General features: G+C 36.2%; 1 protein-coding gene across 1 annotated transcript in view; it reads right to left on the bottom strand.

The window, feature by feature from the left end:
* Positions 1-25,229, bottom strand: part of LOC131427108 (putative metabolite transport protein HI_1104) — a 57,941-nt gene extending 32,712 nt beyond the window's left edge. The window contains exon 1 of the mRNA XM_058590032.1: positions 24,816-25,229. The gene's annotated coding sequence lies outside the window, so the exon portion shown is untranslated. The remainder of the gene's footprint in view (positions 1-24,815) is intronic.
* Positions 25,230-26,557: the final 1,328 nt, after the last annotated feature.

The following is a 26,557-nucleotide window of genomic DNA, read 5'->3' as shown; positions in this document are numbered from 1 at the left end:
GAATAGGTTCTTTTTGTACTTGTGATCTGTAATATTTCTATTTTTCTACGAGTGCAGTTACTAAACCTTTACGGTTGATTATGATTAAGACTTGAACTCATAATTCCACAATTTCCGATGTTTCAATCAGTAAATCGCTGTTATCATTGCTAATGTCATTGACAGTATCCAGTCGATTTTAACGTTTGTCGGGGTGGAATAAACCAATCGTTGTGACATTGCACGGTTGAGCCAATTATTTATTGCTCACGAATCGCTATCCTTGTCGAACGAAAAGGACACAACCGATTAACTCCACCGTATACCGTGGTACCAGGCGCTCAATGTCAAGAGCAATAAAAAAATCTATCACCGTAGCATAAATGTGCTGCACACGTACTGCCATCCAAGCAACCAATCAATCCGAGCAACCCGTACACGAAGTATTCTAACAAGGAAAAGAGAGAAAATAACAAAAAAAATGTACCCCATTTGTGAAACTTCATCAAATCACAGTAGGCCTGTCTGATTCAATGAAATTCATGCTATTGTATATGCACCACCTATGAGCAAGCAGCAGCACCAGCACGCGTGTCTGGCTGCATGTATTTTGCATGTGAAAAGTAGTAAATTTTAATTGTTCGTTTCAACGTGCACAGCATGAGAGCAGCTCCGTGGAAACGTGCCGATAATAGATATCGATGCACCGATTATCTATCCAAGGATCGAAACATTTATATCTATCGCAGAAAGGTGTGAGCAGGATTCGTGGGGTCAAGCGCATGAAAACGTGCGTCTACCGTGTGAACTGCGGTGATGTGATTTACATAATCGTGGTGTTTCAAGTTCACCCACAGTCGTTCTGTTTCTAAGCCAAATCGGAAAGATTTATCGTTTTTACAAACAACAACTTCAATGGAATATTCTATATGGGTTTCCAATTCGTGTAGTTCGCAAATCTCTACAGCAAAAAAAACGTTTTTCAGTATTGTTACTTTGATTTGTGTAAGCATTTGATATATGTAATTCCAAGCTAGTGTTACCAGATCATCATTGAACGAATGAGTGAGTATTATTACAGATTTATCTGAAGATCACAATTGATTTCACTGTAATTTTGATTTGATAATTCTGCACGAGTACTTTTCCGATTCTAAAACGAGCGTACATGTAATATGACTTCGGAACATGCGTTCGTTAATTTCTTATTATTTCAAGCTTCATTTAGGTAATTAAAGCTATTTTTATACTGATTTTTCGTGTTATCATGGTCTTTGGAAATAAGCTATTCATTTAGTATTTTATAAGCATTGTCTTAATCAATTGCATTTTTCGTGAAAATCGACTAATCAAGCTTAACAATTTATAAATTTTAGTTGGTTCGACATAAAGTCACCACACTTTAGTTTAGTTTTGTAATGACTGAGCTGGAATATAGATTGAAGAAGTCAACTGAATGAAAAAATCACAGAAAAAAGATTTTTTGGAAGAAGATACCTTCAGAGGTAGGACTTGAACTTGCGCTTTTATGCATTCCGTGCATACGCGTTTCACTATTTCCGTCACCCTGAGCTGTAGTAATTTTTTTTTGTAATATTTTGCTTACACACAGGAACAAATGAATACGGCCACCATCGATTAGTACCCACGTCATCTGAACAATCTCCATGTAAGATTCATCCCATCAGCCATTGCTGACCACCAACTGAAGACTGGACCCCTCTGCATCTTAGAGCTAAGGCAGTTGGCCTTATTAAATATATCGTTAAAATAAAAAAAATCTGAATCTGATATCAAATAACTCTTTATTGAAATAGCGCAGCTATCCATTTAAAAAAACAATAGTCACTCTAATTTGCGTTTTCCATACGCAGAGCAAAAAAATATGTAAAAAACCTGTTTTAATCCACCTAGTGGTGTAATGATGCCTTTCTCATATCAATCATACATATGATAATGTGGTATTCTTCAAAATTATTTTTCTTCGATTCTTAAAAGAATAACCGAAAAAGATTTGTTTGACCGTCTACTGATAAAAACTATCAATTGGAAAAGATTTGAGGTCGATTTAGAAAACTTTTTACGGTTTTTCGCTCTTTTCAGTGATGGTATAAAATTTTACCCCATAACTCCCGAACCGGAAGTTGCATCCAAACAATATTCAAGAATTTTGTATGGGACTACAAGACCTTTTATTTGAACCCAAGTTTGTAAAAATCGGTTCAGCCATCTCTGAGAAAAGTTAGTGCACTTATTTTCACAATTTTTTGCACATTTTACCCCATAATTCCGGAACCGGAAGTCGGATTCAAATAATATTCAGGAATTTTGTATGAGACCACGAGACCTTTCATTTGAATCTAAGTTTGTGAAAATCGATTCAGCCATCTCCGAGAAAAGTTAGTGCAAAAAATGTTACATACACACATACGCACATACACACACATACACACACATACACACACATACACACACAGATATTTTGCGTACTCGATGAACTGAGTCGAATGGTATATGACACTCGGCCCTCCGGGCCTCGGTTCAAAAGTCGGTTTTCACAATGATTGCATAACCTTTCTATATGAGAAAGGCAAAAAGCCTTCTCAGTCCACTTAGTGGAATTTTCATATATCTTGAAAAATCACCATAGGGATTTAGTGTCATCTCTAAAAAAAATTTTTTTGAAAAAATTGACTTTTTGGGAAAAAATATCAAGTCCCAGAAAGGTGATTTTTTCAAAAAAAAATTTTTTTTTGAGATGCCACTAAATTTCGATGTTTCATGCAGTCTTAAGAGTTTCGGCATCAAAAAAAAAATTTCGATTTTGGAAATTTCATGTACTCCCCCCTATGGTGCTTTTTCAAGATCGAAAATTGTCAAACCTTTACTACCGGGCAGCACCCCTTACGCATGTCCGATTTAGCTCAAATTTTGCATGAAGGCTTTTTTCGAGGTGCTTACACTTTTGAGCACTAGAGCTTAACAAAATTAGAGGTGATCCCAAAATATTGGCACCCTTATATGTATAAGAGCGATAAAAATCAACGTGCTTTGTCGGTTACGTCACATATACCATCATATATTTGGAACCAAAAGCCACGATCATTTGATCTTCGAACTTGATCAATGGCCCGTCAGTAGCTTTCAAACGAGCCCAAGTTTGTTAAAATCGGTTCAGTCATCTCTGAGAAAATTGAGCGCGTAAACATACAAAGCTTTTTGTCGGTTACGTCACTTACAATCATATCTCCGGAACCAAAAGTCACAGCCATTTGATCTTCAAACTTGATCAATGGCCATTTGATCTTCAAACTTGATCAATGGCCCGACAGTAGCTTTCAAACGAGCCCAAGTTTGTTAAAATCGGTTCAGCCATTTCTTAGAAAATTGAGCGTGTTAAAATACAACGCTTTTTGTCGGTTACGTCACTTATACAATCATATATCTGGAACCAAAAGTCACAACCATTTGATCTTTGAACTTGATCAATGGCCCGACAGTAGCTTTCAAACGAGTCCAAGTTTGTTAAAATCGGTTCAGCCATCTCTGAGAAAATTGAGCACGTTAAAATGCAACGCTTTTTGTCGGTTACGTCACTTATACAATCATATCTCCGGAACCAAAAATCACAGCCATTTGATCTTCGAACTTGATCAATGGCCCGACAGTAGCTTTCAAACGAGCCCAAGTTTATTAAAATCGGTTCAGCTATCTCTAAGAAAATTGAGCACGTTAAAATACAACGCTTTTTGTCGGTTACGTCACTTATACAATCATATCTCCGGAACAAAAAGTCACAGCCATTTGATCTTCGAACTTGATCAATGGCCCGACAGTAGCTTTCAAACAAGCCCAAGTTTATTAAAATCGGTTCAGTCATCTCTGAGAAAATTGAGCGCGTAAACATACAAAGCTTTTTGTCGGTTACGTCACTTACAATCATATCTCCGGAACCAAAAGTCACAGCCATTTGATCTTCAAACTTGATCAATGGCCATTTGATCTTCAAACTTGATCAATGGCCCGACAGTAGCTTTCAAACGAGCCCAAGTTTGTTAAAATCGGTTCAGCCATTTCTTAGAAAATTGAGCGTGTTAAAATACAACGCTTTTTGTCGGTTACGTCACTTATACAATCATATATCTGGAACCAAAAGTCACAACCATTTGATCTTTGAACTTGATCAATGGCCCGACAGTAGCTTTCAAACGAGTCCAAGTTTGTTAAAATCGGTTCAGCCATCTCTGAGAAAATTGAGCACGTTAAAATGCAACGCTTTTTGTCGGTTACGTCACTTATACAATCATATCTCCGGAACCAAAAATCACAGCCATTTGATCTTCGAACTTGATCAATGGCCCGACAGTAGCTTTCAAACGAGCCCAAGTTTATTAAAATCGGTTCAGCCATCTCTAAGAAAATTGAGCACGTTAAAATACAACGCTTTTTGTCGGTTACGTCACTTATACAATCATATCTCCGGAACCAAAAGTCACAACCATTTAATCTTCAAACTTGATCAATGGCCATTTGATCTTCAAACTTGATCAATGGCCCGACAGAAGCTTTCAAACGAGCCCAAGTTTGTTAAAATCGGTTCAGCCATTTCTTAGAAAATTGAGCGCGTTAAAATACAACGCTTTTTGTCGGTTACGTCACTTATACAATCATATCTCCGGAACCAAAAGTCACAGCCATTTGATCTTCGAGCTTGATCAATGGCCCGACAGTAGCTTTCAAACGAGTCCAAGTTTGTTAAAATCGGTTCAGCCATCTCTGAGAAAATTGAGCGCGTTAAAATACAACGCTTTTTGTCGGTTACGTCACTTATACTATCATATCTCCGGAACCAAAGATCACAGCCATTTGATCTTCGAACTTGATCAATGGCCCGACAGTAGCTTTCAAACGAGTCCAAGTTTGTTAAAATCGGTTCAGCCATCTCTGAGAAAATTGAGCGCGTTAAAATACAACGCTTTTTGTCGGTTACGTCACTTATACTATCATATCTCCGGAACCAAAGATCACAGCCATTTGATCTTCGAACTTGATCAATGGTCCGACAATAGCTTTCAAATGAGCCTAAGTTTGTTAAAATCGGTTCAGCCATCTCTGAGAAAATTGAGCGCGTTCAAATATCTTCTAAAAGTGCACACACACATACACACATACGCACACGCACACACATACACACACAGACATTTTCTGATCTCGTCGAACTGAGTCGAATGGTATATAACACTATGGGTCTCCGATGCTCCGTTCGAAAGTCAACCGACTTTCGAACGGAGCATCGGAGTTTCCAGCAATTCTAATACCATTCTATAGAGAAAGGCTAAAAATAATGTTACTGAAGATTACTTATGTACCTAATTCTCGGTGTGCCTTTTACGGCTGTTTTTAACATACACTTTAAACTTTTACACTGGAACTGATATTGTATTACATTTCATTACGGTTACTGTCTTGTTTTTTCTGTAACACATGTCTGAGACATTCTAAATAATTATATGTTTTTGATTTCGGGACGGGCCAGGGTCCCTCAGGCTCCCCCCCCTGGGTACGTGACTGATTGAAGCTGTCTATTTGTTCACGTATTACATATCACCAGAGATGCTAGTTAATACAACAAGTTTAGCTAGCGAAAACAAAAAGATCGCGCTAATTTTCAAAAGTCTGTAAGTTCTGATGAATGTCTGCAAACAATCGAAGTTTCAAAAGTCTGTATAGAGTCTTCAGACGACAAAAGGTTTGCCTTTTAACTACGAAATTTGATAATTTACAGACAAATTTGCAGATTTGGCATCCTGCATATCACTGACAATTTTCATGATTTATCGACAAAATTTGGGTGTCGGTTACCGAAATCGGTAGACATTTTGAAATTTAGGAAAAGAAAACTTTGGTTGCGAAAATTTTGATAGCATCCGGTCTAAAATCACGAAAAAGATCGATTTCCCCTCATGAATATTCAATCCACTCACCTTCTCGATTGATGCTCTTCAATTTATGATACTATAGAAAAAAAAATCAGAAAAAAACTTTTGTGTTGATTTTCATGCAATTAAAATTTGTTTTGAGCACAGCAAAAAGTACAGGCGTCTGTTTGATTTGGTATTCGGCATAAAAAAAAACGCGTTGCTATTACATACACACACATGACATTTGTCGGAATGACGCTATCTGCTTTCTGTCAAAAATTACGATGGAGTGCCGGCAACCGAACACCTTACCCTACTTGTACATCAATTGCTTGCCACACAATTTCACAGTAAATTCAATATGAAAAATCAGTTTTTTATGAAGCAAATTATACTTTAAGCTAATATTTTAGGGTTCAAATTAGAGATAGGCAATTCGTTCGCGAACGGTACAAAAGAACTAGTTCTTGTGAAAAAATGAATGATCAATAGTGCTTTTTTTTTTAGAACCGTTGTTCTTCAGTTCAAAGTCGTGGAATCTTTTTCAAGAACGGTAGACTCCGAAGAGAACGGTGTCTCGATTAGTCTTTCAACAAGCAAACTAACTATGAAAAGAATGAACGGACGGCTCTCGAGAACTAGCTCTCTTATTAGAACTCTGAACGGTTCTTTTCTTTGAAATAAACTGTTTTGCCCATCTCTAGTTCAAATAACTTTTTAGTTGAAATAAATCAACTAGAAACTATAAGTTATTTCAACTAACGATTTTGTCTGTTAAAATAATTCATTTTTACTTAAATGATTTTTTTCAAAATAATTTCCAATGTCATTTTTGGTACTACTTTCATTTCGATTTACCCGTACCCGTACCCCGATTTTTTTGTGAATCTGATCCCGACTAGTACTTGTCGGGTTCGGATTCGGGCCGGGTTTCGGGTATTTACTATTAAATTCTTCTATATCTGACATTTGGCCCTTCGCATACCTTTCAAGTCAAACCCACAAACTTGAGATTTAATTGTAATCTTTGAAGAAATTTCGATTAATAATAACCGTAATAATCGAAGGACAAAGTAAACAAAGAGAGGTTCTCTGTAGAGATGGTCAGGTTAGAAATTTTTCAAACCCGAGCCCGACCCGAACCCGAGAATACTTTTTCTTCCAAACCCGAATTCGACCCGAGAACATTCGAGTACTCGGGTTCGAATGTCCGAAAACCGAAATAATTTTTGAATCCGAACTCGACCTTTACCCGTTAAAAATGAAAAAATCGTTACACGTACCCCCTATTTTTCCTGAACCCGATCCTGACCAGTACCTGTCGGGTTCGGGTTCAGGTCGGGTTTCGGGAACAAATACCCGAAACCTGACCATCTCTAGTTCTCAGGCACTATTGTCGTCGGCTCTGGTGCTCCATCAGTCCAGGCAAGATTAGAGATAGAAATAGATTCTGATTTATAAGAAATAGAATTATTTTTAATAAATAACACTGTTATGGATCCTTTAAACAATGAACTTAGCTGTATCATTATACAAATAAGATCATTTATAAAATGAATCAAATGATATAAAGGTAAAGCACGATTGAATCCATCCAGGACTTGTTCAGCATTCTTATTCTAGTTTGAAATCTAATCTAAAAATCTATTAACTGTTTTGTTATTTTACATGCTCTATTTCTCTGCGTTCACACTGGAGGCTGAGATGATCGGTTTGATTTGAATAAAATTAGGTTAATATGAAAGAATAATACCACTACAGACAACAGGCTCAATCAGCATTGCCTTTTCTGGCAGCTCACTTACAACCACAAATGCAAAAGAGATTGGTTTGTTCTCATCAGGAAACGCCTGCATTAAACACGACTCAGACGTTCAATCAACTTCGGTCGATGTCAAGACTAATCAAACTGCGAACTTGACGTTGTGTCCCTTCAACGTTGTGTTCATTCGTGCCATGTCAGTAATAGTCGTCTGATGCCACGTGTGAATCGCTCTTACATATTCTTTTGTTTTCATCAGGAAATATATTGGCCACTCATTTTTCACTAGGATTGCCGTTCATTTTTCACCGGGTACAGAAACCTCAATTGCTAAAAAACCTGCGTTGATTTATTCGTTAAGTTCATTCATTTTTCGAGAAGAACTAGTTTTTTTGCCCAGCTCTACTTCTCACACGACTTCCGTAAGTGGAAAATACCACTTTATTTCCATATCGTTCAAATCCCAAATGACATCAATCGGAATAATATGAAAATAAAACTTTTAATCAAAGGTCAAACAAGGGTTTAGCGTGAAGTGGAAGCGGCACCCAGAATTGTGTCAATCGCGTTGACAGGTGGAACTATTCAACTAGCTGCTCATTGCGTTTGGTATGTAATAACCTGATTTGCACAAAAAAAAATTTCCGGATCCTACCACAAAACATTTTTTAAACGGAAACCTCAACAAACTGAGAAACTAACCGTATTTAACACAAGTTTAAATTCCAATTCAAAAAAAGGTAAACGGCAGAAGTGGCGTGAAATAGATTTGTAAAAATAAGTAGACAATCATATCATCAGATTACGTTTCAGACAAACAAACAACTATTCGCAAAATTGACCGATACGATAATTAGCATTAGTCTCGGTTTAAGGGGATTGAGTTCGGCGTTTTCGGTGGACTGACTAGTTTCAGTGCACCGAAAACGGAACAAGATCAATGTCACAAAGGTGAACTAATAGGGTTGTATTGCAGAAGCAGAAAGAAAGAAAGAAAGCTGACCTCGTGTATCTCGTCGTCAGGAACTCGTTGAAAAGTAATCCCCTTCTCGATATAAATGCCGTGTCTCGGTACTGACACTTTCTAATTGTGCAGTCATTAGCAAATAGTTCCGTTCGTGTGTACCTGCTGCCTTTCAACAAGTTTTATACCTGGCTGCCGGATTATGTCAAAGTAATTGTATCACTATTAAGACTATTAGCTTACTTGCAAAAACAGTCATGAACTGCTGTAGTCGTGTAATAGAGTAACGTTTATTTGATCCGTACCCACCTGTACCGATCGATCAGGGAATTAATGAGCAAGGGAGAAACCGGGCGTTAAGGATTTCAGTCTAGAGGAATTTTCATAATTATAATAATGTAACAAACCACGTGCCAATTTGTATAACTGCTGCAAATTCAATTGGTCATGAAAATACATAAACTACCCAACTAGTCAATTCGAAACGGAATATTTAATGAGCAATGATAAGCCTGATTTGATGCGCTAAAAATCCCCACCTGTATATTTAGGCTCAAGATCCCAATGATTAATCATCCGGTTTAATGGCCATCAAAGCACCGTGTCTGACCAGTACTACTAAGCCGCGGGCGCAAACTCTGTCGGCGCGCCGGTTGCTGATGGATGCTGTCCGGGAAGATAGCAATATCGGTGCCAAACGACACGCGGTGATTTGGATCTGAAACGATTATTCTACCGGTGCGGTTGCGTGTCGTACAAAAAAGGAAATAAAATACATTCCGTTCTTGTTCTTGTTTCATGTTTTACGTTTTTCCTCATCCGGCGTGGGTTGAATAAATGACAGATCTATGTTCAAAGCTGTGCTTGCCGAAAGAATTGTCCACTCATTTATTGTTTGTTCATTGGTTGATTTCCTTTTAGTGGGATTTAATTAATAAACGTGTAACATTTTTCGATGGCCTTTTCGGTAGATTTGGTTTGCCCTTAGTGATTTCAGCAGCGAACAAAAGAAAAAAAACGGTTTCAGCGGAATCGTGTATAGCCGAAATAAGCTTCTATGACAATCCACTAATAAGATCTATATATTGGAAGAGTTCTAACGATTTTTTTCTACATTATTTTCGCACCGCGAAACGGCTTCAAAAGTTGAAATTTCTCATCAACCTGAACCGGAAGTCGGATCCGGATAGAATTTTATAGCAGCTTATGGAGTCATAATGTTTTTCATTCTAATCTGAGTGAAAATCGGTCTGATCGTCTTTGAGAAATTTAAGTGATTATGAGTTTTTGTGCTTTTGATTTATATTTTTGGTACTACAGAAACGACCTCCAGTATTTTCTGTTTTGAGAAGTCAATGTAATTACCATTCTGGCCATGAAATTTATCAAACCTTCCGGAGCTTTCAGTTTACTACACCAATTTACACGAAAACCAGTTTTAAAACCATTTTTGAATATTTCACACCTTTTCAGCACCGTTATTTGAAAATTGATATTTTTACCACAGAAGAGAAATTTTGGATCCTGACATAATTTAAGGTTTTACATAGAATCTTTAGAAAACAACCATTGCAGAAAAACGCAAAAAGTAGTTTCCTCCGCTCCTGCTAGACGTATGTTTAAGAAAAGAACATCAGTTTATTAAGAAGAATGTACCAAACAAACTGGTTTTTCTCTTCTGAATTTTTGCTCAACGATTATGTAAAAACTACTTTTGCGTTTTGCAAAAATGACTGTTTTCTTACGATTGCAAATTGCCCCTTAATAGCAACTGATGGTACAATGATAACTTTTTTTTAATGTAAGTTTAATAGAATTAGTTCAGTCATCTCGAAGAAATCGAGGTGATTGTTATTACTGTGCCTTGTGGCAAATACTTCCGCTATTAGTATACTACCGTTCTACACATAACTGTCCCATATTACGTTCATTTATTTTTTTCTTTTTGTCACTAAACAGCTCATATTGACAAAAAGCCGTGTGGAATCTTCGAAGCTTTTCATCTGGTCGCTTCATTTTACCTAATTATCTTTTCAATTAACAAACTGAGACAAGATTTATTTGTTTTTTTTTTCTATTCCATTTTTTTGCTTGTCTTTCAAGGTTATAAATTGAGTGAAAAAAATCAATTATTGCAAAAATCCGTCAATTTTACAATGTTAATATTGAAGATAACATAGATAAATTGAATAAATAGTAGGAAAATACTTGTTTGTTACGTCACCTACAAATGTTTAATCACCTCATTCCTAATAACCGATAGGAGAGGTTACGTATACAACTTCAGATTCAAAGTTGGTAAATAAATATTTTTTTCTCGGTAGCCGGCTGCCCAGACCAACCAATATAACTAATTAATCATTTTTCGTTACTAACAGTAACAATACAGTGGAGTTCCTTCTTCCGGAAACTTGTGGAGTAGCATATACGGCCTCTAGTAAAAACAAGAGTTGGACTAACATTTCTTCCAATTCCTTAGGAGATCTACGGTGCCAGTACTGCTCAATGAATTGTGGGGTTGCCTGAAGATGTACATTGAACGATGATTTACCAGTCCCAGATCCGATCACAGTTTTAGCTAATCCCGATCAGTAACAGAGTAGCAATCAGCAGTTGTCGCTAAAGTGCAAGCTAAACAGCTAATATTCACATAAGCCGGAGATTGCATCTGTTGTTTTTTGATAATTGTGAAGAGCAATTTTCTAGCCAAAACGTCTACTCATCGATGTGCGTATAGTTTATAAACACTCAGTGTAAATAGTCTAATAGGGGTAAATGGAACAAAATTACTCAAATTACATGAGGCAAAATACCTAGGAATACGTTTACAAAGATTTTATAAGTTTTCAAATTGATGGTAAGCAATGTACAATATTTCATCTGGAAAGTAATCCTTTTGCCAAAAGAAATTTACAGAAGAGGTTGTGCATTTTGTCTCGGTGCTTCGAGTTTTAATCCGATGTGGTAGATAATTCAGCATCCACTCAGAAAATAAAAAATACCTATTACCTGACATCTGTTTACTTAATTTTGTGTTCTTTTGAATCTTTTCTTTCATTCGCTCCTTCCATTGTTGTCAAAATACAAAGAGCAAAACCACCCGACAGCGAGAGTTTTGTTCAATAAGCTAAAATTAAGTAAACCGTATCAACCTGAAATTGAGTCAATACGACCCCACTATAAAGTAAATATAATTAACCATTGAGTAGATATAACTCATCTTTAAGTATTTTTTGCATGTGCCTTACGGAAATTACCTATAGCCACTTTACCTTAAATTAGGTTATTGAACGGAATCCCCAAACTGGGTGCACAGTTCAAAAAAAACCTTGTGATTTCACATCTTATAAGATGCACATAAATGAAGCGTCGTGTTTCACACAAATTTATATGCAAGAGCATGTAAAATTGTGTGATTCGAAAATGTACTTGAAAACGAATGAAATAAAAAAAACAAAAGATCGATAGCAACTGCGCGACTTGAACAAAGAACCAACAGATCACAAGCACTCCAGTTAATCGACTGAGTCACAGAAGCACATATCTGCTTAATTATTAATTGATACATAAAAACGCATACAGCGTGCACATTACACTAGAAGCCAGTAAATTTATGCAGGAATGGAATATTGCGTCATTTCACAAGTTCAGTTGTTATGAATCGTGTCGTTTGTAGAATTATGTCACCTGTAAAATTCACATTTTTTTTCTGTGTAGAAATTAGTAAAAATTATGTTGTTTTGAGGTTCCGTGCATGTTCAGATACCTGTGACTTCGAGTAATTTAAAATTGTAAAAAAATTTAAAATGTATGCGACGTAAGCAACAGACTTAAAACTGATACACTGATGAAGGTTGCAAATAGCTCACCGAATTACTAGTATCTGTGTCTGATATTATCTCGTGACATCAGTGGCCAAATAGTAAAGATTTTATAGTGGAATTAAATGGAACTTTTTTGAAGCAATATATTTAATGTTTTTTTTCACGATCGAACATTTTGTTCCGCATGTTTAAAGTTTTGAAAAGTGAGATTTTTCAAATTTTTCAATGCAGTGTTCGGTCGTAATTTTGAAAAAGAAGAGGAATTAAAGGTAGCTCATGTATGAAACATTAATTACACTGAAAATAATTTGCACACTAGCATCTTGTGCAAAGCATTTGAATTATCACTACATGTAGAACACATCAAATTCATGAAAATAACACTTAACTAGTAAAATGAGTGTAAAAACTGTTAATATTTAGTGGAAATCATGCTACATATATCTGAAATGCACATCAAAATGATAAGATATGTCGTTACCTCTAGATTCTGTATGAATTTCATATGAATGTCACATTGTTTCCAATATAGATTTCAATTGAAACACGGTTGACTGATTCAAGTGTTTTGCACATTAATTTGTGCTGTACTCATTCACACTAAAAAATGAAATGTTTAACACATGTAGTTCGATTCAATAGCAAGCAAGCAAAGTGAAACATAATCTAATGTTGCATCTTAGTGAAAAAACAAATTGCTTTGGTTATGTATTGAGATGAAAAAGCATATTAAATTGAAGTGCTATTTACATATAAATCGATCGTGAAAAATTTTATCAGTGTAATTCTTTTCGACCAAGCAAACGGAAGCACCAACAAAGTACGAAAAAGAGTCAAATGTCTCGTTGAATACTAGAATTCTTTGAGAGAATACAACGGTGTTTAATTAATTCAAACGCGATAGACTTATAATCCATGCCATGCTCGAATAGAAATTTTGCTTTGCATCTTTATCCTCATAATTGAACGTAGATCAGTAGTATAGCCATAGTAGGTTTGTTCAGCCATTAACTACACCGATAAAAATTTGCACGTTTGCATCATGTGCTAAGCATATAAACTAAAACACATGAAATTCATAAAAAATTCCACTGAAATCATAAAATGAGTGTAAAACTGTGGAAATCATGCTACATTCATTTGAGATGCATATCGAAACGATAAGATATAACAAATCTACCTAAACTTGAACATCCGAAATTATGACCTGAGCTATCAAAACGTTGACTTTTTCGAACATGAGTGCAATTACCGAAAGACAGTGAATAGTGTTTAAATCGCGGAAGGTTGCCCAGGTAAGAAAACAAGGTCAGCTGATATACTATCCGATCTCTTCATCGATGCGACCTGCTACGAATCATCATAAAACAGCCATTACTAAAGGTATGATACTGAAAATTGAAAGATTTGAGCACTGATAATCTGATTCATAAATTTGTTCCATCGGACGAAACCTCGTTACTGCAGCAAATCGAAGGGAATGGTTTTTGACTACACTAGTGCGATAATTAAAACGACAACTCACATTAAATGAGTCGGCATTGATGTGTCGTTAAGCACCAAATGATATAGTGGCGACAAGTGTATGGCTGTAAAATTATTTAAATAACACGCCGATGATGGTGTACTGGAATATTTAATCCCATGAAAACGATCGTTTTTTTTCACCTAGTTTATAGCAGAGTTGGGAAAAGTAGACGTAAATTGAACCGATAACGGTTGATTTATATTGTAGTCATGTGGAAAATCATTTCTGTAATCTTCCTGAATTTCATATCGTTTTTGTTTAATTGCTGGGAACGAAACAGGAATAGTGATAAATTTATTAGATTCATGATCTCGTATTCAAGTGGTGGAATACGACCACAAAAGTATTAAATGCACGAATGACAATGATGAAACTTGATTGACGTTGCCGATATTTTACAAATTTGATTGAACATATATTTTGATTATCTGAAAAATCATCGAAACTCTGTCATCGAACCGATGGTTTCAGTTTCACTCTAATTGATCTCCATTCAGTTTCACATGTTTTGATTCAAAAATATGTAGCCCTGTCTAGTTGGTTTAGACAATGTCGGGTTGAAGAGAGGTGAACTTTTTTGTGACAATCGTAGTACTTAAATAGGCCAAATCGGTATAAATACTGATAGACCGGTATAGTTGGCAGCATTGCTATAGATTACCATTGAATTTAATCCGGATCTGGTTTCCGGATCAGGAATAACACGGTTGAATGAGTTTAAAATTTCAAACTGTAAATTCGGTTCAAAACTGTTCAAGTTTGTACGTAATTATTGTTGATACCTTAACAAACTTTTTTGTTATATTCAAGAATCAAAGAAAAGTATTTTAAAAAACTCTCAGCAATATAAAAGGTGAGGTATTGGATTCGATATTCAAAAAATTTGAGAAAATCGATGAAATCTTTAATGGAATTGATAGAAAGATCAATATAATTGAATATTTGAAGATGATTCCATGCTCCCCTTTGAATGGCCCATGCGTAAGGTCGAATTTTGGCAACCCTTTCGAACATATCGGCCGGTATTTCACGAATAATGCCACCGGCCCATAATCCACACCAAACAGTGACTTTTGTGGAACACTCTTACAATATTTCTGGCCGGTCTTCACTCCAGATGCGGCAATTTTCCCTTGACGTATCTATTCAAACAGAAATGAGCTTCGTCGCTGGTAACAATTGTTTGATAAAAATGTGGATCTTGCTTCAACTTTGCCAGCGCCCATTCATGATTAAATTAAAGACCAAACGACGAGTAAGGATTAAATTATAGACCAAACTGAACAAATTTGACAATGACACCAAACACGATTCACGCGTGATCTGTCAAAAACAGTGTTTCCGAAAAAATACCAACAAAAAATCACCTTTATTTAAGTATATAAGTAAAATGAGGGAATAAGATTTTTAGTCTTTTTGGTGAAAAGATATGTCCTCGAGCAGTATTCGAACCGTGATAACTCATAAACTCCAACAGTTTTGAGAGTTCCGTTCTGTAGACTACTTTGACGAATTTTTCATTTAACATTAGCGACCCATGAACGGGGTTGACAGCTCAATGCATAAGACGCTGGTCTTACAAGCCAGTTGTCGTATGTTCGAACCCCGACCTGGAAAGATTCATAGTGTACGTAGGGTTGTAGTGCTAGCCATGCAATGGTTCTGTACGCTATGAATTGACTGCGAAGTCCATCGAAACGGAAAGGCCATATTCTACAAAAGGAATGTAATGCCAAGAATTTACTCTGACCCTGGAACGAGACAATCGTCCCGATTCTTCGATTCAAATTGAAATAAATCGATCGAATGAGAAATTTCCATTCTATAACTCGATCGAGTGACTTTATTGTATAGAAAGCTTGAATTAGCAACATTGCTCTACAAATCAAATTGACGCCGATAAATCCAGAAGAGACTCACACAGTGGGTACTGCTTTGTTTCTTAAAGGTGAAATATTCAGATTTGATTTGTTGTAATGTTTACATCAAACCAATGACGTTTTCATTACACGATCAAATTAAGGAACAACTGAAGGGTGATTTTTTTGCTGGTAGCATTTTGGCAACACTGGTTTTGACAGATCACGGATGACTCGTGTCTTGTGTTATTGTCAAACTTGTTCAGTTTGATCTATAATTTATTCATGAATCGTCGTTTGGTCTATAATTTAATCATGAATGGGTGCTGGCAAAGTTGGCAGCAGATCCACATTTTTATCGAAACATTGTGTTCAGCGATAGAGCTCATTTCTGGTTGAATGGTTACCATAACAAGAAAAATTGCCTCATCTGGAGTGAAGACCTGCCAGAATTATGGCAAGATGCATCCCAAAAAAGTCACTGTTTGGTGTGGATTATAGGCCGGTGGCATTATTCGTGAAATACCGGCCGATATGTTGGAGAGAGTGTGTCAAAATTGGATCTTGCGCATGGGCCATCTAAAGCGGAGCCGCGGCCAACATTTGCATGAAATCATCTTCAAAATTAAATTGAACATTCTATCGACTTCAATAAAAATTTAATCAATTTTCTCATTTTTTCGTGTTCTTTTTTAAAAATCAAATCCTAAACCTTTTAAAAAATTACCCTTTATAAAGAGTATATATTAAAAGCAAAATTGTTGGTTGAATTAAGTGATAGAATCTCCAAATTTGAAAGAATCTGGCAATCGAAAGTAGAAAACGTAGAAACTCTTGCAATTGTCGCCTTTTACGACATGGAACCCAATGCATGGTCCCTAGGCTGGCACTGTCCAAAGAAAGATGAACGGGTAAATCTGGGTTCAATTCTGATTGAACTAAAAATCGGGTGATTATCGGACCAGATTCATTACCACCGTTCAGAGCAAACCCAAACAAGAGTCATTTAAATTGTAGGTGTGATGAAATTTTTGACATTATTGAAAGGAAATTTAATTAATATTAACTTAAATTCTCTTGTCATTTGACATATTTGTACAGATGTAACTTGTCACCAATCAATTTAACTTTTTCTAACTTTCAAATTTCAGTGCATCGCCGCCTAAGTTCAGCCAAAAACCTGTACCTTCAAGTCACGCAAGAAGCTATGGTCTTCTCGACTACTGCAAAACGCCACCGTACGACTTTCTATGCTAATCGTTATGCTGTTTACATGCATTTTTCCGCTACACCCCGGCCGATGCCGTCATCTCAACAATTAACTCTCTTTCAATGAAGTGCATCGCCTACGATTAGAATTCATAACAACGCTAATAGCAATGCTGGAAAATAAATCATTAACAAGGATGGCCTTGTAAAGAGAGGGGTCGAGCGTCATAGTCGAACAAGAAAAAAAAGCATGCACAAGAATCGAGAATGATGTAACAAAATATCTGGCTGTGATGATAGTTGATATTGAACCGCTAGTTGACCTCTGCGTTTCCGTAGGGTATGTGTTCATATTGTTGATACAATTAGACAAAAGAAAATCATTCAAACATTTTTCGATGATTGATCAAAACAGATATTATATTCTAGCAACACTGCATTGTTTGACAGTTTGGTGTCCAAGTGAACCTTTCATTGCCGAGCGGAACCAGTAAAAGCGACTCGAGTTTACTAAAAAAAAATATACTCGTATGTCGGATCGGCTTCTAAAAACGGGTTCTACCCGTAAAAAAATAAACCATTGATTTTGCAGCATAAACAATTGATTCACAATTAGATATATGGGTTACAATACATTTCATTGTATCTTGACAAGATTTTTTTTCATTTAAAACGATTAAATATATTGTTTCTACGATTCTACAATTGAACTTATTGTACACGTGGTGTTTCAAACAATATGCAAACTGGACATTTGATGGTTTTCCAAGAGAACATGTATGAGAAAATTTTATGATTTGAATTGTTACGATACTTAACAACCTATACATTCTATTGTAAAAATCATATTCACAATTAGTTGAATATTGTGTAATAATATATTAAAATATTTTTCAATGGTCAAAGCAAAATTGTGGCAGGTTTTGTAACAGCAAATCGTATTGTTTTCCTACAATATTTTTTATTCGGGTATAATCAGATAGGAGTTAGTTGGAGCTTCTCATCTTCATGAGAAAGAGCTTCTGGTGAAACACACAAGCAAGGATGCATCCGCTGAAGCCATTGAAGTTTGAAGGTTAGAATGTCAAGGTATGGGGAGCATTCGCATGGTCTGAGTGGGAAGTTTGGCATATATCAAAGGTAGAGTGACTATAATCAGAGTGACGACATATGTTCGTTTGGAATGAAAGCTACCAGTTCCAAACGAGCAAACGACCTGTAAATTCAATGTAAAGCAAATGGAATGTTTATAATTGTTGCCAACATTACGAATGAGAAGTCGTCACTCTGGTTATAGGCACTCTAATCGAAGGGATCAAGACTGTGGATATATACATTGATTTGCTATGTGAAAATTTAAAGGAGTCTCTTATGAAAAAGTCTGGGGTTTTTATTCTGAAAACAGCCAATTTGTCAAAATTCATTATAAAGAAAGATTCTGGATGACCTGGCGCTCACTGGTAGTCGGTTATAACAGTAATCGAAAACAAAATGTTTTTTTTATCTCGAAATAAAACGATCCCGCCATGATAATAAATAGCATGTAGGGGAAGGTGTTCGGTTGCCGGTACCTCAACGTAACTTTTGACAGCGTCATTCCGACAAATGTCATGTGTGTGTAATAGCAGCACGTTTTTTTTTGTGCCGAATACCGAAGCAAACAGACGCTTGTACTTTTTGCTGCGCTCAAAACAAATTTTAATTGCGTGAAAATCAACACAAAAGTTTTTTATGACCTTTTTTATAGTATTATAAATTGAAGAGCTTCAATCGGAAAGGTGAGTGGATTGAATATTTATGAGGTGAAATCGATCTATTTCATTATTTAATACCGGATGCTATCAAAACCAAAGATTTGTTTTGTCATTTCCAAAATGTTTACCGATTTCGGTTACCGGCACCCCATATTTTTCGACAAATCATGAAAAAAATGTAAGTGATATGAAGGCTGCTGTTGAGACAAAGCAAGCCAAAGTTTTGGCCAAACATCTAGCTGCTCATACAGCAGATGCTCCGGCTAAGAAAAAAATGTAGATGGCCGGCCAAATTAACACCGCCACCATCCAAATCATCGGCCAAGAGAGCCAAGGTGAAGTCACCATCAGACAATGAAGACTTTTGTCCAAAACACTTCCAAAAATTCTTTGAATAACTGCAGTAGCCAAATACTTATATTGGCCCTTATTACCGGTGTCAATACACGGTGAAAACCAAGTGAAGTGACTGTGACCCTTATTATGGATATCACTTCACCTTATTACGAAAGTCGCTTATGAGACAAAAGTAATTACTTGAATGAACTTGATGTCATTATGAAAATCACGCCACCAACATTTTGTTGAAAAATTTGTTTTTTTCCACCACAGTGATCACTTCACTATGCGTGATATCTAACGCTCGTTTTTTTTTACGAAAAACAGTACATTTGGCGTAAAAATCAAGGAAATACAGTACATCGACTTTGAAAATACAGTACATTTTACAGTACGCTTTTTTCTAAAAATAGTGAATAAAAAACAAAAGCAAATAAATTTGATCAGCATCTTGCGAGGAAAACAGATTGAAAAAATGACATGCGAATACAACTATGTAATGAAAACCGCGAAAAAGCCATCGCAGAGATGGGACTCGAACCCGTAGCAAGCCAAATACGGGTAAATCGTTTTGCCTAATAAACTATCCTGCATTTTTGATAATGATTTTGATTTAGAGTATATTTTATTTTTGGTTGAGACATTTTTCTTTTTTTTAATCATCAAAGTTTCGTTTGATTGTTGTGACGCGCTCTGAACAAGAATTCGGTAATAGGTAAAATCAAGTGAAGTGATATGTAAGTGAAATGAATGTGAACGTGGAGTGAGAATAAGGGCCATTATTTCCATTCTTAGTGAAATTTCTTGGGGTGTCGATAATTGAACACCATTTTTGAATTTATCGCTTTATTAAATTGATAATAATTTTATTTCAATCAAATGAATCAACTTAGTTTCTTAATCAGTTGTTAACTAGGAACTTTAGCTTTTCATTGATGTATAGATATCCGCATAATGTGCAGTACTTTTGGCAAAAAGACTACCAAATCAATTAAGACGAGTACTTCAAACAGAATGTATCGTAAAACATCTGGCCAACTTTGCAATATACTTCTGCATTTGCAATAGATGGACACCATTCTTCAAAAAAGAATTATCGTAGTGTTGTAAACTTGTTCGAGATAGGAAAGTCTACAGATTGCATATCCAGCTTCAGGAAGCATTTCCGGTTTCAAGAAGCTAGGCTTTCCACAATTCATCGAAGCAATCGGTATGAATATTAAGTCGATCGCCTCCATCTTCCCAATACTTCTCTCAGAACCAGTTTTGAAAGTGTTGTTCTATGTATAAAAATGTATGTCATTTGTTAGTTTTAATATTTATATCACGTTAATGAACAGAAAATTCTTCTTTCAATACAAAAATCTAAAATGTTCGAACTCGTTTCTAGTTTTGTTTTATTATGTTTACTTGGCTACTTTGATGCAAAAAAGGGCTTGAAAACAGCTTGTCAATGTGCTTGACTGACAATTATATCATGTTACTAGCTGAATTACCCGGCGTTGCTCGGAAATGTTTCGTGAAGGGAAGGCCGAAAAAAATTCTCGAAGTTGCCCTGCTTAGTGAAATACTCTTGTAGTGAAACATAACTTAGACGGCAACTCGATTGAACAATACTCCGTTCATATTCAGATTGCGAATGATCAGTGTCCCATCTCAGAACTCACAATAATCATAATTTTCATGATATTCTCGACAAACTGGGTCAGTTTTATATTTGAACCCTTTTGTTAGAAACATTTAAAACACCTTTCTCTCTATAAATACCTTCTTAGTAACCTCCGAGTTTCATATCTATATGTGCTTGTAACGCACTTCCGTACTTCCTCGTCACAATCGATCTACAATACCTTTGTCTTCCATGGATATAATCACTTGCTACTTCCTCCTCTTTATAAAAATTTTATGACATCATGAATTGTTCAAAATTTTCCATCTGATAATGATTATTTTATAACGTAAGGTTGTTTAACATCATAACTACATTCGTACTATAGAATGACGTTTTTATATAATTTATTTTCGTCAATTCAGATCAATGTTGAGAATACTTATTTCCCCTTCCTCTTGTGAATATTTTTGTGAACCTCACTTAGTTGCTAGAAATATACTGTACTCGTAAAGAAGTACCAATTTTTCGTAAAACCTGATCAATTTTCCCTTTCACTTTCCAAGTCGGGACACTTACCTCACTCTCTCACACTCTAAATAACCATATAATCTATTTTTATTTAACTTTCTTTTTGTCAGTGAACTCCTTCATGATTACCCTGAGTAGTATAGAAAGTATCTGTGCTTTTCAAAAAATATCGACTCCCACCTTTGGTACATGCTGAGACTTGAATACACTCACGTTCATAGGCAGACAAAGATTATTTTCCCTTAGTTCTTTGAATTCCCCGGCAAAATGGAACCAGATCTTTTGAAATTATTCAAAGAAAAATTCGACCTTTAAATTCTTGCCACTCTCTTGTTTTATAAAAAATGGGAGATGAAAATTTATTTTCAAAAACCCCTCCTTCTAGTCTAAATATCGATTCTCTTCAAATTTCGTCATTGACCCTCTCCCCCCATGTTAAGGACACTTCCTACACACTTTCCCCTCTGAAAATGTCCTAATGATCATTTCTGAAGAGCTTATTTGTGCCAAATTTGATAGCAATCCGTTCAGTAGTTCCGGAGTTGCGCCGTTACAAACATTACATCCCCTTTTTAGAGGGCCGTACTACATCCACCCCACACGAATACCCTAAGTTGCACAAAAAGTATCTATGGTCTTCACAAAGTATCGATTCTCGTCAAATTGAATAATTTTTTTCATGACCCTTGTTAAGGATAGTTGCTACGCTCTCTCCCCCATAAAAATACCCTTACAACTATCTCTGAAGAGCAAAAAGCAGCTATGCCAAGTGTGATAGCAATCCGTTCAGTAGTGTCGGAGCTATGCCGTTACATCCCCCTTTTTAAATGCACTTGCTACATCCACTCCCTATATCTATCATATCTAAGGTATGGAAAATGTTTGCATGATCTTCAAAAATAATCGATTCTTGTCAAATTTTATGATTTTTTTTCATGGCCCCTCCTGTTAATGATACTTGCTACACTTCCTCCCCTATAAAAACACCTTTATGACTATTTCTGAAGAGCAAGAAATAACTGTACCAAATTTTATAGCAATTCGTGCAATAGTTCCGGATTTATGCCGTTACAAACATTACACTCCTTTTTAAGAAGCACTTACTACACCCTCTCTCCATAGAATATCCTTATAATCTTATTTAAGTTGTGCAAAAAGTGTCTTCAAAAAGTACCGATTCTCGTCAAATTAGATAAAATTTTTAATGACCACCTTTGTTAAGGAAACTTCCCACGCTCCCTTCCCCCATGGAAATATTCATATAACCATCTCTGAAGAGCAAGATGTACATGTACCAGGTTTGATAGCAATCCGTTAAGTAGTTTTGAAGTTATGCCATTACAAACATTACACCCCTCTGTTTAAAGGCATTTGCTGCATCCATTTCCCATTAAATTATATCTACGGTATGCAAAATGTTTCTAAGATCTTCAACAAATATCGGTTTTCATCAAGTTATGTGGATTTTTTCATGACCCCTCCTTGGTTATGACACGTGCTACGCTCTCTCCTCCCATAAAAATACGCTTATGACCATCTCTGAAGAGCTAGAAGTACATGTGCCAAGTTTGATAGCAATCTGTTCAGTGATTCCGGAGATATGCCATTACAAACATTACACCCCCCTCTTTTTAAAGGCACTTGCTACATCCACCCCCCATATAATCTTATCTAATATATGCAAACTGTTTCTATGGTCTAAAAAAAGTATCGATTCTCGTCAAATTACACAGATTTTTTCATGCCCCCCTTTGTTAAGAACACTTACTACGCTCCCTCCCCCATTAAAATACCCTTATGACCTTATCAGAAGAGCAAGAAGTATCTGTGCCAAGTTTGGTGGCAATCCGTTCAATAGTTTCGGAATTGTGCCGTTTGAAACATTACACCCCCCTTTTTAAAGCCACTTGCTACATCCACTCCTCGTAAAGTCATATCTAATGTATGCAAAATGGTTCTACGGTCTTCAAAACGTATCGATTCTTGTCAAGTTATATGAATTTTTCCATGACCCCCCCTTGTTTATGACACTTGCTACGCTCCCTCCCATATAAATATACTCCCTAAACCATCTCTGAAATACAAGAAGTACCTGTGCCAAGTTTGGTGGCAATCCGTTCAGTAGTTCCGAAGTTATCGCGTTACAAACATGCAAACTTACATCCATTTTTATATATATAGATAGATTTGAGAAAAACATGTTTGAATGTGACGTTTCTGAATGTGAAACAACGCGAAAGAAAAACATGGCTATTTACAAGTCATTTTTGTACTTTGGGCACATAACCGATTTCACTGTTCTTTACGTTTCGTCTTCGACTCGTCAGTGCAGAGCAGTTCATATTGAACTGCTTACTGCGAAAACTTAAACAGTTAAATTTGAACCACTACCCGCATAGCGTTTTGGCTACCTGGACAGTCATGGTCACCAGACGGCTACCAAAATTGTTTCAGTGACGGTTGTCAAATCAAATTTGGCAAAAAAATAGTCGCTTGTATTTTAGTTAGCCGAGCGTTTTCATCTTTTCACCTTCGCTGAAAATGTTAAAGAATTCCATCGGTATGGCAGCCACGTCTACCCCAGAAATCCTGGTGGTTTGTATCGTTTAAGGTGTGTGTCTGGTAACGGTGAGGCAGCCGGATACCAGAATGGCTGCCAGTCATATTGTGCCCGCTGGTGCCGTTAGTCAGCCGTCGGGCAGCCTAGCCAATGCGGATAAGCAGGCATAAAGTTTACGCTGTTTAAGTTTTTGCAGTAAGCAGTTCAATTTAAACTGCTCTGCACTGACGAGTCGAAGACGAAACGTAAAGAATAGTGAAGAAAAACATGTTATTTCGCTTAAAATATGCAATCATACCTAAAACTCGGTTTTACTCATAGTGTTAACATAGTATAGGTATAACCGGGGAAGTCTTTGTTTAATTGTTTCAGGATCCGAAATCGTAAAACACTTTTCCAGATTTAACAAATTTCAAATGGATCACCAATAGAGTCATTTCATTTTACAATAAACTGTAAAGCATGTATTTTTGAGCACATCTTGAATGTTTTATTTGAATTAATCACCAGTTTCACCAAAATGAACAAAGTAAAAATTTTCGTACTTCTGTTTAAGACATTAATCAACATTTGTCATCAAATGTCTGTTTATGGAAATATCATATTGATTTTAGGATAAGGTAATCGAGGGTCATCCTCATTTGGATGTGTAAAAATGGAAATGTTAAATAACTTAATACAGCTGAAAGTTTAGAGCACATGATAAAGAGTCGAAGTAACTGATGTTCAACTGAAATTAGTTATCTATTATGGCTTATGTTTAGTGAAGATTTGTTTTTGAAACAAAATAGCACTTAATATTTGAACAGAATATTTTTTTCTGATAGCAATTATCAACACGAATATCAATCCACAACAGTTCCAGCACCGACCCTCACAAGTGATATCAACCAAAGTGATTATTGTTTGGAATTTCATTTCAAAAGATTACAACTAATTAATCATGCTTGTATTCAACAAATATGAAACTAATCACCTTTGATCTGGAATAACGTTGATGTCACCGCCGGCAGTTCCGTCCAAACACTCGACACCAACAATTGGCAGTACAACAAAGCGGTCGATAAGTTACACAATTAATTATATCACTTATTGTTCTTACGGTGTTACACTCTTCTTCCGTGCGTAAATTTTTCTCACTTTCAGTTTTTTGCAATTTGACCCATATAAAAAAATTTGCACCTTTATAATTAACTACTCGTGCGCGTCTTCGTTATATTAAAAAAAAAAACCGGCAAAATCACGGCTACCGTCCACGGTACAATCCGTTGTTCCGTAGTGGGACGCTTAGTGGTACACACCGGACTAAAAAGGAAGGATCTCCTCTTGGCAAGAGCTAGGATACACAACCGAGTCTACCGTCGATCAACTACTGACTAAGCTTAGATCGGTGCCGGGTGTTTCAATAAATAACAAAAGGCACTGTTTGTTTCACGCTCCGGCCGACCGATCGCCTGTTAGCCAATGCAATGCCAGTCAGTGCAATTAGATTTGGCTTCGACTTCGGTAGAGGAGGAACTCACCACTCTGCGCCTGTTGGCGGGTTGAACTAATGACGACACGCGGCGACTCAATTGCCCCGCGTACCTTCCACCGCACGGAACGAAAGGGGTTTATCCGACAAGCTTTGTGAAAAGGGGCAATGGGCAAGAAACGAACGATAGTATCCCGAAGTGTTCTTCGTTCATTGCATTTGTTCTTGGGCAGTTTTTGTAACAGGCCGTTGTTGTTCTGCTTGCACCATTACGCGACTGATGTCAAGAAATCGAACACGGTGTGCTGAAAGCGGAGTGATTTGACGATAGTCGAGTCTTGTTAAATTGTAATAAAATTGGTGAATTATGTTTCTTTTTTTTTAAATTAATCATTGGTAAGTTATGTGTAGCAGCATGTAGTTCCAGTCCACTGATGGGAGAAGAAATAGGGACCTAGCATCAAGAGAAACTATAACATTCTCATAAACCAGCTCTCTCATGAGCAGTTCTTGAAATCAATGGCAGAAAAGGTGATAAAGTCATGATCGGTTTGATCCGATTACTGTGATACTTTGTATACGTCTTCAGTAAGGCAAACCATATTTTTTTCCGAAAAGAAAAGACCAACTCGATTCAAAACTGAATTTTGAAATAAGCGCATGTTTTTCAAATCGCTGTTACCCGGGAACAATATCCAAAATAAGTTATAAGAAATCGATTGGGCTGTCAAAAAAATTAAATACTCTGAGATACGCTTCCAGAAATCAGAAAATGAATTGAAAAAAAAATGTAAAATTGCATACATTTTTGATAACTTTGCAATATTTTTAATTTAAGCCTGTTATTAAAACTATAGGTGGTACTTAAATATGAAGAAGTTACAGCTGAAAAAAATTAAAAAGATTTCCAAAGTCTTAAGTTTTTTTTTATGAAAAGCATATATTTAAACACAAGAATGTGATCATACAGATTAAAAGTAAAAAAATTTGCTGTTTTGTAATTATTATTAGTTCAAATTCATATTTTTATTACTATCATTTATTGTACCTCGGTATCATCCTTTCGATCATTCGCCGGAGGTGTTCTCAAGATTTTAAAACATGAAACACTGCTCCTAAAAGAAAACAAAGAGCTGACCCCCTTCCTGGCATTATAAAACGAAGTGAAAAAACTTTAAAGGTTTGCAAACTAAACTTCAATATAAATCTCAACTACCTCAAGGTATTCCCTTTTTTTCCCAAAA

The sequence above is a fragment of the Malaya genurostris genome, chromosome 2, assembly GCF_030247185.1.
Source record: "Malaya genurostris strain Urasoe2022 chromosome 2, Malgen_1.1, whole genome shotgun sequence".
Taxonomy (NCBI): Eukaryota; Metazoa; Arthropoda; class Insecta; order Diptera; family Culicidae; genus Malaya; species Malaya genurostris.
This window is presented reverse-complemented; position numbering and strand designations above follow the sequence as displayed.